Consider the following 11,846-nt stretch of genomic DNA (forward strand, 5'->3'; position numbering starts at 1 on the left):
AGGAAGCAAAAATGTTTTTGTTTGCACCAAAATTTGTTGTAGAAATAGTTTTAAAACTGTGTCAAAAACCTGAACAAAGTTTTGTGTTTTAAAAGGACCTGAACATTTTCAGGTTTGTGAGTTTTCAGTGGGAAGCCTGAAGTGGACTTCTTTGTGAAAATTTTCAAGTTTTTGGAAAAATTCATTTCGCACCGGAAAATGTTTGCCCCATTCTAATGGAACAGCCCCATTGCTATGGGGGCGGGGGTGTTAAGTCCACGTAAGGCTGAGTTGTACAGATAATTCTTTCATAAAGACAAGAAAAATCTCTTGGCACAACTGTCATTAAAATGAACACATCAGCAGAGGTGCCAGGGATTGGATGGGGCTAAAGAGACTGAACCATCCACTTCTCTATCCAGCATGGGCGGTTAGGTTAGACATTAGGAAACACGTCTAATGGTGGGGAGTTAAGTGCTGGAACAAATTACTGAGAGGGGGTGTGGAATTTCCATCAGTTTGTAAAGGGATTTAAGGTTAAGGTTTTTCAGAACAGGCTGGACAAACGCCTGTCAGGGACTGGCTAGATAATACTTAGGAGTAGAGGAGAACCACTGGAAGGGACCTCGCTAGGTCAATTGCACTGAGGCCGGCCTGAGTCCTGAGCCATGTTATCGTGGACTGCTTGCTCTGCTGCTGCCTGGGCTGTCCCTGGTCTGTGGCTAAGTAGCAGCCTTCTGTCTCCAGGCTCTGAGCAGCAGGGGGCTGGATTGGGATCTCCCCGGAGTCAGGGTTGGGCCTTGAGCCCCGGAAGCAGCTGGGAAGTGCTGCGGAGTTGGGACTGAGCATTGCATGGGAACACGTTTGGATGTTGTTAAATCCTCCCCAGCTCACTGGGTGGAGGGCAATGCCCCAGGGGATAACAGCTTGGGGACCAGCTGGGGGGGTCCTAGTTTAGGCCTGCAATTCAACAGCAAACAGCTTCTTAACTTCCCAGTGAAAGGGAGCAGCAAAGCAGACGAGGCAGGTGGCTGTGACCCCCAGGGCCGAGTAGGCATGGGCTTGTGAGACCAAAGATCACGTCTCTGCCAGGCCCTTCGGATGGGGCAAGAGTGGAGCATAGGGCACCTTCCACTGCAGCATCTCCGTCTCCGTTCCATCCTTTGCAGCTGGACAGGGAGTAGGGGCAGCTCATGCATTAGACAATCCCCCTGGTTTTGCTATGAGATGGCCAAGACAGCACCATATCCAAGGGCTGGTTTATTGATTGCGCAGCTCGTGCACGCAGCTTGCCTTGATGTCATTAGGCAGGGTTTCCTCCTCTCATGGGACACCCGTCTGCAAAGCATCAACCAGCCTGGGTCCTGACTCTCACGTTGCTGTGCCTAGGTATTAGAAACCAGCCCAGTTGTACAGCTCCTAGCACAACTTCCTGCTCATTAACAGCAGATGGAGGTGAGGGGGGAAGAGGGGGCGATGTCCTGTCTGTGACAATACTCAGGCCCAGCTGCTTCTGAAAGAGGTGCAAGAAACACTGCAGAAGACTGTGATGGAATAACCGGTTCCTAGGGAAAGATTTCTCTCCATCCTCGTCTGTTGGAGATTGGCTCATGCTGTAGGAAGGTTTATATGGACAACAAGCATATCCGGTGACAAGACATACGGATTAAGAATAGAGCGTTGGAAGGTTTATAAATGTCCAATCCTGTTAAGCTCTTAACCTCCATGATCATTCAGGGCGTGGCCCGGATCCATTCGGAAATGGGCAGCTCTGCTGCTTGCAGCATGTCTTGCTCTGTGGCAGCTTGCTAACGAGGGAAGCCAGAAATCAGAGCCAACAGCGGTGGTAGAAGGGCTCTCTGCAGCGAGAGCAAATTATAACCCAGGCTGTCTCACTGCTTTGGAGCATGGGGAAACATTAATTCTTCGGAGAATGTGCATTCTGCTAGCTACTATCCTCCAGGTGGTAGATTCCCTATAGCGGATGACATTCCTCTTGCACGCGGAGCCCTGCAAAAGTGCTGCTGCAGACTCCCACGGCGCTGAGCGGCACGGCTAGAAGGTTAGCCCTGGCACATCTTTCTTTGTTTTCAGTGCAGCCCAAGAAGCTAGCATCAACCAGTGCAACCCCCTTGTTCCTGCCTCCCCCCAAAGGCACATGTTCCCAATGTAATGCTGCACAGGGCCTTGCACTTCCAGGCCTGCCAACCCCATGGGCATAGAGGTGTTGTAGAAGGAAAGTCCCAAACTGTCCTCAGCATGTTGATCGGAGATCAGGGGCAGCTGTGCTGGGTGGGAGGGCCTGAATCGTGATGGGGGGTGACGATGCTGTGCCTGCATATGGCAGTCTGGCAGCAACCATGGGGCTTTGCAGGGGGCAAAGGGCTGTGTGGTCATTTTCTCCCTCCTTCCCCATAATTCCATGGTCTTTAGTACTGTGAGCCTATAACCAGCATTGTCTCCTAAAGAGCTGGTGATGGGCTCAGACGATGCAGCGTCTCCATGAAGCGAACCGGTCCCCTTCCTTCCATCATGGAGGGAGCTTGCAGGCCAATAGTATATGCTGCAACTGGGCGCTCTGATGCGATCTGCAACAGGTGCCAACGCTCACTTAGCTCAGACGTAGCCCTCCAGCCCTTGTTCCTCTTTCAATGCACCTCTCCTCCATGGAGAACTAGCTGGAAAGATTTTCCCACATTCTTGGCTTCTTCCTCACCATTGATGTGACCTTTAGTTGAAGGTGCCAGCTGCTATTAGTCAATTTCAGTGCCAGCAACCCCAACCTTCATCTCGTGTGTGTGTGTGTGTGTGTGGTTCCCCCCCCCCCCCCATGTTTCTGCTATAGCTGGAGGCTCTGAATTTCTTCTCTGCATGGATTGGTTTTCTTCCCCACTCTTTGATTTCACATTTGGGCTCATCTGAGCCTGAGGAGTCTGTGGCCCCGAGCTGCCTGCTGAAGAATATATAACAAATCATGCCCCAACATCTCTTCACTAGGAGCATGCAAGTCACATTGAACAGTTCCCCAAGTTGTGCCAAACCAAGCCAAGCCAGGTACAGGAGAAAATCTCCAAGGCAGGAGTAGTGGAACACCTAGTCCATGTCATGGGCATGGCTTAATGAATCCAAAGGAGGGCCTGGTTCTGCTCACACCCCCAGGTAAATCAAGAGTAACGCTAATCAATTTACACTGGACGAAGCGAGAGGAGAATCAGACCTATTTGTCAGATGTGGAAGCAGAGGCAGAGAGGCTGCAATTTTCAGTGCCAGTGGCACTTATAACATCCTATGTCTTAGCCCCAGCAGCTCCATCAAGGAGTGCCCCCCCAGAGGCAGACTAAGCACAGGACTAAGATTTTGAAAGGAAGTTAGAAGGGCTAAACTTCTGGCCGACAAAGAGAGCTGGTCTGTAGAGTGTTCCCTGGAGAACTATAACAATTGTGAATCCAGCTAGTGTTCATTTTGGAGGTGGGGAGAGGCCGCTGCTTATTCTAACTGATCCTGGTCACTGGGCTGTGGCTGAGTGATCGTATCTGAGTGTGTGAAATGGAATGGTTTTATGGAAACCATTATAAATCCTCTGCCAGCAAGGAGGACTCCATTGCTTTGTGGGTGTGCGGTAATATATGTATATAATTAGACACTCACTCTAACGGGGCATGAGTATTAGCAGAGGATTTTGTTTTCCATTATTCAATATGCTGAGGTTTGATCTCTACTCCTTGACAGATAATGCTGGAGAAAGACAGAGCAGACACAGTGAGGCGTTTTGTAGTGATGCCCACCCCCACTGTCGTCACCACCTTGTCAATATCCCATCCCCACCCCTGTGGGCAGGGGAGTGATGCTGACAAGAAGCCACCTCCCTGTGTTTGGAATAAGCTGCTTCCTTTTGCAGAGAGGGAATCTTTTGGAAAGAACCAGTCAGATGCAAAACATGCAAAAAACTATTTTACTGACAAACAGCAAAGGACGGGCTTGGTTTCAGGCGGCTAAATCCATCACCTATTATACAAACATTATCGAAAGGGAAGGCTTGGCTGAAATACATTCACTCGTTGACTTCTCCCCACCCCCCCCCCTCAAAAAATCACAGTGTGCTCCCCCCGCCCCGCCCCATAAAGCTTGCTGAAGCTCTCAGTAGGAGCTGCTCACCCTCCCCTTCACTTAGCACAGAACCAGCGCAGCTCCGAGCCCAACTTCCAGAATACAAAATGCAGATGCATAAATGAATGTCAAGTGCATTAAAAAGAAAATTAGCCATTATTGCTTTTCAGATCACAAGAGAGCTTATTCCAGGATTAAATCCGCAAGAGTGTAATCGCTCCCCGTCACTCGGGAAATACCACCCTCCGCTGAGCCTACTTCTCTATTTTTGAGTGTAGAAAACAATTTTGCACACATCAAACAGGCACAGAGGGACTAAAACTGGGGGAGAGTTTTACTTCAAGTTTTGCTACAGTGTCCCCATAGTGGAGCATTATTACAACCACCTGGATCCTGTAAGAGACTCTGCTGCCTTAGTCACTGTGAACGGAGGGTGCTCAGCACCTCACAGGATTGAGGCCTTTGGGATGACACTAATCACTCACGGTGCCTGCATCATTTCTTACCATAAATCACAGTGCTCTGCTTGAAGAAGGAAATAAAATTGGCCATATTCATTTTTAACTGTGGTGGCCTGAGACTAGAGGGTAGTATGGAAAAATAGCATGTGATACACATGGGAGTGCATATGCACACACCAGCCCAGGCAGAGATTAACGCCCGCTTCTACCCACAGACAGACACAGCAGCACGACTGGAATCTTACCCTGAACGCTCCACCAGAACGCAGCGAACTGACAGCGCAGAATCACCACGCCCATTAGAAGTCCAACTGCCTGTTTTTTGCACTCCCTGCTCCTGGCCTAGGTACTGAACCACAAACACGCCGCCACATGCATGTACTTTGCAGCCCCAGCGTTTGCCAATAGCTCGCCTACAGCTCAGAGCCCTGGCTCACTGCCTCAGAACTGCAGGGGGCTGCAGCATCAAAAGTGCCTAAGTCCTCTTGCCTTTCAGTGAGACTTGACTTAAGCTGTGACGGGAGCCCACTGGCATGTGGCATCCCAGGTTCGTGAAAGCTGCTGTAAGCAGGGTTAGCTGAGAGCTTGCCCATCCGCACTGAGGGGATGTCTACACTGCACAAAAGTGTGCTCTTACCCCCGGGTTAAAAATAAAAGCCAACTCGCCATGTCTTCACTGCTAACACTGGTTTGCCACCTCCAGTGTAACTCCAGCTGTTCACCCTAGTTAAACACCGAGTGGCTGTCTCTTCAAAAACAAAGGTAGGGTCTAATTTAACGTGGGTTAAAAGTGGAGTGTAGCCATAGCCTCCATAGGCTTCCAATGGCACTTGCACGAATGAACAGGAGTGTTGTGTGTAAGACACGGCCAATCGATGGGGGCCTGCTGAGGCCTCAGCTGGCTTCAGACTGTCCACCTCTTTCTTAAAGCATGGCACCCAAAACTAGACACATTGAAGCGGGTGCAGAGGAGAGCGACAAAAAGGGTTAGAAAACCTGACTTTGACCTTTCCTCCCAACACTGAGGCCGGAGGAGGGACCTGATAATGGTCTTCAAGTACGTTAAGGGCTGGCGTAAAGAGGACTATGCATCTTTCAGCCAATGTCCAGTGAACGTAGGACAAGACGTAATGGGCAGAAGCTGCAGCAAGTGCGACTGAGGTCAGGTAGCAGGAAAAGCTCTCTAACCATAAGGGCAATTAAGCTCTGCAAAGGCGGGTGTGGAAGCCCCATCACTGTAATCAGACAAACACATCAGGGAGGCTCTAGGTTTAGTTGAGCTGCCCGAGCGTGGGAGGCTGGGCTGGATGTCTGCTCTTGGGCGCTTCCAGTCGTACGTGTCTATGAAATAGTTGTGTACGCTGGGGAAATTATGCAAAGTTTTAAAGCAGCTGCTCCTGACTCTCACTATGGTCAAGCTCCCATCCTGAAACCCTCCCCGATACCCAGCCCGCTCCCCAAATCAGCTACTGCAGAGGCAGCACTGCCTAGCGGATAGAGTACACAACTGGGCTCAATAGCCACGCTCTGCCCTTGAGCTGCTGGGGCACTTGAGGGAAGTCACTTCCCTCTGCTTCTCTTTTGCCATTTGGACTATGAGCCCCTCGCTTACTAAGTGTTTGTACAGCACCTGACACAATGGGGTGCTGATCTCAGCTGGGCTGGCCCCCTGCTATTCTATTGTAAGGGAATGAGCTCACACCCTTCCCCCACACTCCAGGGCCAGTGCGACTGCAAAAATGGTGATGCCTATGAGCTATGGGCCTGCTGCTGCTGCTCAGCCCAGACCCGAATCCTCCTTTTGGTTTCTTTGCTACTGAGAGTTCTATGCACAAGTCTTCAGGCATTTCTTTTCTAAGATGTCAAAACCCTCTCTAGCAGATACTCAGCTATATTAATTCCCCTAGTGCTGTTCCACAGTAGAGCTCAAAGCACTTTCTAAAGGAGGTCAGTATCATCACCCCCATTTCACAGATGGGGAAACCAAGGCACAGGGCAGTGACATGATTTGCCTGAGGCCACCCAGCAGGACTGCAGCAGAGTTGAAAAATAGAGTACTCAGGAGAGCAGGGTTTTAACCAACAAGTCACCCCATTGCCCTGGCACAGCTCCACAAACCTCCCTACCATCAAACCCATTGCCTGCCACTTCTTCCTCACCGGTAAGCCTCCATGCTCAGCAGCCACCAACCATGACAGCCAGGGAGGGTGATGATGAGGTCAGAGGGGGAAGGAAACAAGCCAATCCACTTTTTTTTGTCAGGCCATGTCTACATCTAAAATTTTGCAGCGCTGGTTGTTACAGCTGTATTAGTACAGCTGTATAGGGCCAGCGCTGCAGAGTGGCCACACTTACAGCAACCAGCGCTGCAAGTGGTGTTAGATGTGGCCACACTGCAGCGCTGTTGGGCGGCTTCAAGGGGGGTTCCGGGACCGAGAGAGCAAACCGGGAAAGGTAAACCAGCTTCGCCGCGGTTTGCTCTCTCGGTCCCGGAGCCAGCCAGCAAACCGCGGGGAAGGAGACCTGCTTGCTCGGGGTTCCGGGACCGAGAGAGCAAACCGGGAACGCCGCGGTTTGCTCTCTCGGTCCCGGAGCCGGCCAGCAAACCGCGGGGAAGGAGACCTGCTTGCTCGGGGTTCCGGGACCGAGAGAGCAAACCGCGGCGAAGCTGGTTTCCTTTCCCGGTTTGCTCTCTCGGTCCCGGAACCCCGAGCAAGCAGGTCTCCTTCCCCGCGGTTTGCTGGCCGGCTCCGGGACCGAGAGAGCAAACCGCGGCGTTCCCGGTTTGCTCTCTCGGTCCCGGAACCCCGAGCAAGCAGGTCTCCTTCCCTGCGGTTTGCTGGCTGGCTCCGGGACCGAGAGGGCAAACCGGGAAAGGAAACCAGCTTGATTACCAGAGGCTTCCTCCTTCCACGGAGGTCAAGAAAAGCGCTGGTAAGTGTCTACATTGCATTACCAGCGCTGGATCACCAGCACTGGATCCTCTACACCCGAGACAAAACGGGAGTACGGCCAGCGCTGCAAACAGGGAGTTGCAGCGCTGGTGATGCCCTGCAGATGTGGACACTCACAGCGCTGCAACTTTGAAACTCCCTCACCAGCGCTGCAACTTTCTGATGTAGACAAGCCCTCAGGCACAAAGACCTGCCTTTGTCAAGTATGGGTCTCCTCTTAAGCCTGAAGAAAGAAATAAGAGAAACAAAGCCCAGACCTAGGGCTGGGCAGGATTGTGAGCTGCAGGGATTTCATTGAGGCGCTGAGGATTAGCCCCTAGCTGGGCACAGCAGGCTTGACTTTAAAGAGGGGCTGCTGGCAGGATTTGGGGGGCGTCAGCAGGCCTGTCTCCTTTGCTACAGCCCTTACAGCCGCATGCCTCTGTTCTTTATTGAAAGTGGCGAAATCACAGGACCTCTCGGTCTGAAATTACAGGGGAAAACGTTAGTTCCAATCCCTGCTCCTGAGATCAAATGCAGACAGACAGTTTTAAGCTCTGTCTGCTCTAAAAATAGCCCCTCCTGAGGCTGCAGAAAATTCCCCTTCTGCTGAAACATTCTCCAAAGCAGCTGCTTTGGAGAACACTAAGCCGCATGCAGTGCTACCCAGGTCCCCGTCCCTCTGTAGCTGCCATCACAGGCTACACACTAAGCTTGCTGCCCAGGCTTCCCCTATTCCCAAGAACCCAGCTGCTCTTTACCCACCTTCAGCCCTGCTTTGCAGCTAGTCCTTACTGCCTAGGCCCCCCTACTTCTCGCTGTCTGAACCCTTGTGGTTTTTAGACTGGATCAGAGGCAAGAGCACAACAAACAAGCCGCTATTATTACACATCAGACAATTGAACAGGGGGCAAACACTCCACACAAACATCCAGGCAGAAGCAAAACAGACACGTGCACGGGGAAGGGGACGCCGGGACGGGAGCCGTCACAAACAGCTGAGCTGCAAGCAACAGCAACGGGCTCAACTGGCCACCAGAACGCTTTCTCGCACCCTCAGTCGTCAGCAGCCAAGGCCAGGGAAGCCCAGTGATGGGGTGGGCCTCAAGTCTGCGCCATCAAAAGGCTTTGGAATCTCCACCCCGTTAACGCTCATGGGGGTGATCCTGGGGGCTCTTACAGAGCAGCATTAGTTGGTGGTTTGTTTGTTTTTTAAAGAACCAGTGCTTCCAAGGTGGAAAAAGCCCGGCCTGGCCCGGCCATGCCATTTGGGTTTACAGGCACTCCTGAGGCTGGGCTGGGTGCTGCCGCTCTGCAGGCATCAATGTCACCATTCGGTTCCTAGGGCGCAGTATTCACTAATTGCCCAGCTGTTGCACACGTTTTCCCCTATTCTGACCTCTGTTACCCTGGGGTAAATCTGGAGTCGCTCTAGTGACGTTCATGGAACCGCCCACCCCTGTGAGCCCGCTGGGAGAAGAGAATCGGGCCAGCAAAGTCATGCGGGTGTAACACACATAAGAATGGCTCTGGAGGGGATGAATTCACACTGTGTTGAGGCTGCACCCAGCACCCTCCAGGCATAAGGGGTGCACCGACCTTTTTGCATAGAGGTGCCTATGGCCCACCTGCTTTCGGCTGCATATGCCTGTAGCAAAGTGCATTAAATTCACTGTGTATTGCCACTGCCAGCAGTGGCCTGGGGGCGGTCAGACCCTGTGCTATGAGGATGTGCTCTGTTCCACGGCGTGGGCCTCACCCACGTTTGGGCCTCACTCCCCCAGCCGGCCACTGCTCAGGGAGGGGGGAACTAAACTAATCTGTGGATGGAAGAGAGGCCAGAAGGAAAATGGGCCCAGCCCCCTGCCCCGTGCATGGTGGAGGCTTTCGCTTCCTCTGCGAGAGAGGCAGGGCCTGTCCTGAAACTCTCCCATGGCTGCAGCAGAATGAGCCATCCCTGGGCACTTTACTCGAGACACAGCTTAAACAGCAACGCAAATCAATGTCCCAAGCAGAGCTACACTTCTAATGCAGCCTGGGCCTGGGCTCACCGGTTTGCCGCTTGCTGCTGTGGCAGGCACCCGTCGAAGGCTGAGTTAAAGCTCATTCTCTACCCCCGGGCTGTTTTATATGTTAAACTAAATGAAAGGCAGATCCTCAGGCTGGGTACACTGGCATCATAGAAACACAGGGTTAGAAAGTCCCGCCAGGGTCAGCCGGTCAAATCCTGCATCGGGACAGAGGGTTAGTTGTGGCTAAGCCAGCCTGTTAGCCACTGACGGCAAGGGGCCAGCTTCTGAGCTGCAGTCAAGCAGTAGAGCTCATTGAAGTCAATGCCACTTTACACCAGCTGAGGATTTAGCCCACAAGGCTCATTTCACCCAGCCCGGCTGTACCGCCCTTTGCCTTGGAAAGGAGCTGCTCCCAGCCCCCCCGGTTTCCAAGTGCTTACAGCCAGGAAGCCTCGGATGCCAAACGCGCAAGCAGCGGAACACAAGCACCGACGGGGATCAGCTGGCCACCTATTTTCCAGCCAGGTCTGGCCTTTTAGTCACATGTGCTATGAACTATCTAAGCTATAGAGAACATGGCTCTGCATCTGTCTGGGACTAGTTTAATTTAGAAAACAAATTACAAATAAGACTGGGGAGGGGGTGGCGATTGGGGGTTGTTTTCTTCCCCTCACCCAGCCATTGCAATGGAAACCTAAGCAGGTTCACACAGAATCCAAGAATTCACAGAAGGGACATTCATTTTTCCTACATGTTCTTCCCCCCTGCCCTTTAAACTCAAGCCCACTAAGTAATACAATAGGACTTCCAAGAACTGAAAGGCGAGCCCTCATTTCTACGGTGCTGGCCCCTCGCCCCTTACTCACACTGAGATAGAGGCCAAGTATCAGAGGGTAGCCGTGTTAGTCTGGATCTGTAAAAGCAGCAAAGAATCCTGTGGCACCTTATAGACTAACAGACGTTTTGGAGCATGAGCTTTCGTGGGTGAATACCCACTTCCTCAGATGCATGTAATGGAAATATCCAGGGGCAGGTATATATATGTGTGCTAGCAAGCAAGCTAGAGATAACGAGGTCAGTTCAATCAGGGAGGATGAGGCCCTGTTCTAGCAGTTGAGAGGCGTGTTCTGCGAATAGTCTCATTGAAAAATCAGCGGACCCACCCGTGCCCTGCTGACTGAGCTTGCCCCGTGTCCTCTGCAGAAAATGTCTTGATGCACAGGGGCTCCTGTCACATGCCCTTAACACGCTGTCCGTGCTGCCTGAGCTAAGGTTACTCGCTGTCCGTGAATGCCTTTTCATAACCCTCACTCGCTCCAGTGAAACCAGCACTTAGCATCTGCTCGGACTCCGCCCAGCTTTAGGCTTAAGCTCCCCACCTCCTGGTGCAGGCTCTGATCCGAGGCTCTGCTTGCACCCATTACAGATACAACCACCCGCCGTAGGGGGTTTGGAGCTGGGGTTTAGCTTCAGATCTAGTCACCTCCACTAACAGCTCCTTAAAGAGCTGCCCTGAAGTAGTCCCAAGCAGTGCACGACCTTCAAAGAACTAACACACAGAGCAAGGCGACTGCTCGGGAGTTTGGAGGTAGCGGAGGGGAGTCTCCAGAGCCTATTCCCACCTCTGTCACCAACTCACTGGCACAGCCCTTCTCTGTGCCTCAGTTTCCCCTTCTGTAACAGGGGGGTGATACTTCACTTCCTCCCAGAGGGGTGGTGAATGACTTAACATTTATATAGCAACTGGTGGGCATGATTTTCCCCCCTTGCTTACACCGCAGATGGAACTCCACTTATCTCTGTGAGTTTTATTCTCCTCTCTCGCCCCCGGAGCAACTGGCTCCAGTTCTCCTCTCCTGGTGGTGTAAACATGGCGTGACAGCAATGAAGTCAATGGAGTGACACCAACATAAAACTGGCGTGAGACGGAGCAGGATCAGCCCTCTTAAAATGCTAAAATCCTATTGGTTGGTGGGTGATTTTTTGCAGCTTTCTAGGGGGCCTTTGCTTAAGGCAGGTTTCGCTGTAGGCCAACAGGAAGAACGAATCGTTTGTGTATTTCTAGAACTTCTTTGGTTTTGAGTTATTTATCTTTTGCAGTCAAAGAAAACGGGACACTGCACCTTGGAAACGCGCCAGCACGAGCCTCCATCCAAACCTGCGGCGGCATAAGTCATCCTAAGAAAGGAAAGAGCATGGAGCGAAAGGCATTCTAGCTCTCGGCCGAGCATCGCTAACGTCTTCGGAGAGCAGATCCCTAGAACAGACTCCAAAAGAGGTACACTGAAGGTCCAGGAGAACTTCAACCAGTGGGGATGGGGATTTGGAAGTATAATGCAAATCTCCCCCCACCC

The sequence above is a fragment of the Gopherus evgoodei genome, chromosome 18 (assembly GCF_007399415.2).
Source record: "Gopherus evgoodei ecotype Sinaloan lineage chromosome 18, rGopEvg1_v1.p, whole genome shotgun sequence".
NCBI lineage: Eukaryota > Metazoa > Chordata > Testudines > Testudinidae > Gopherus > Gopherus evgoodei.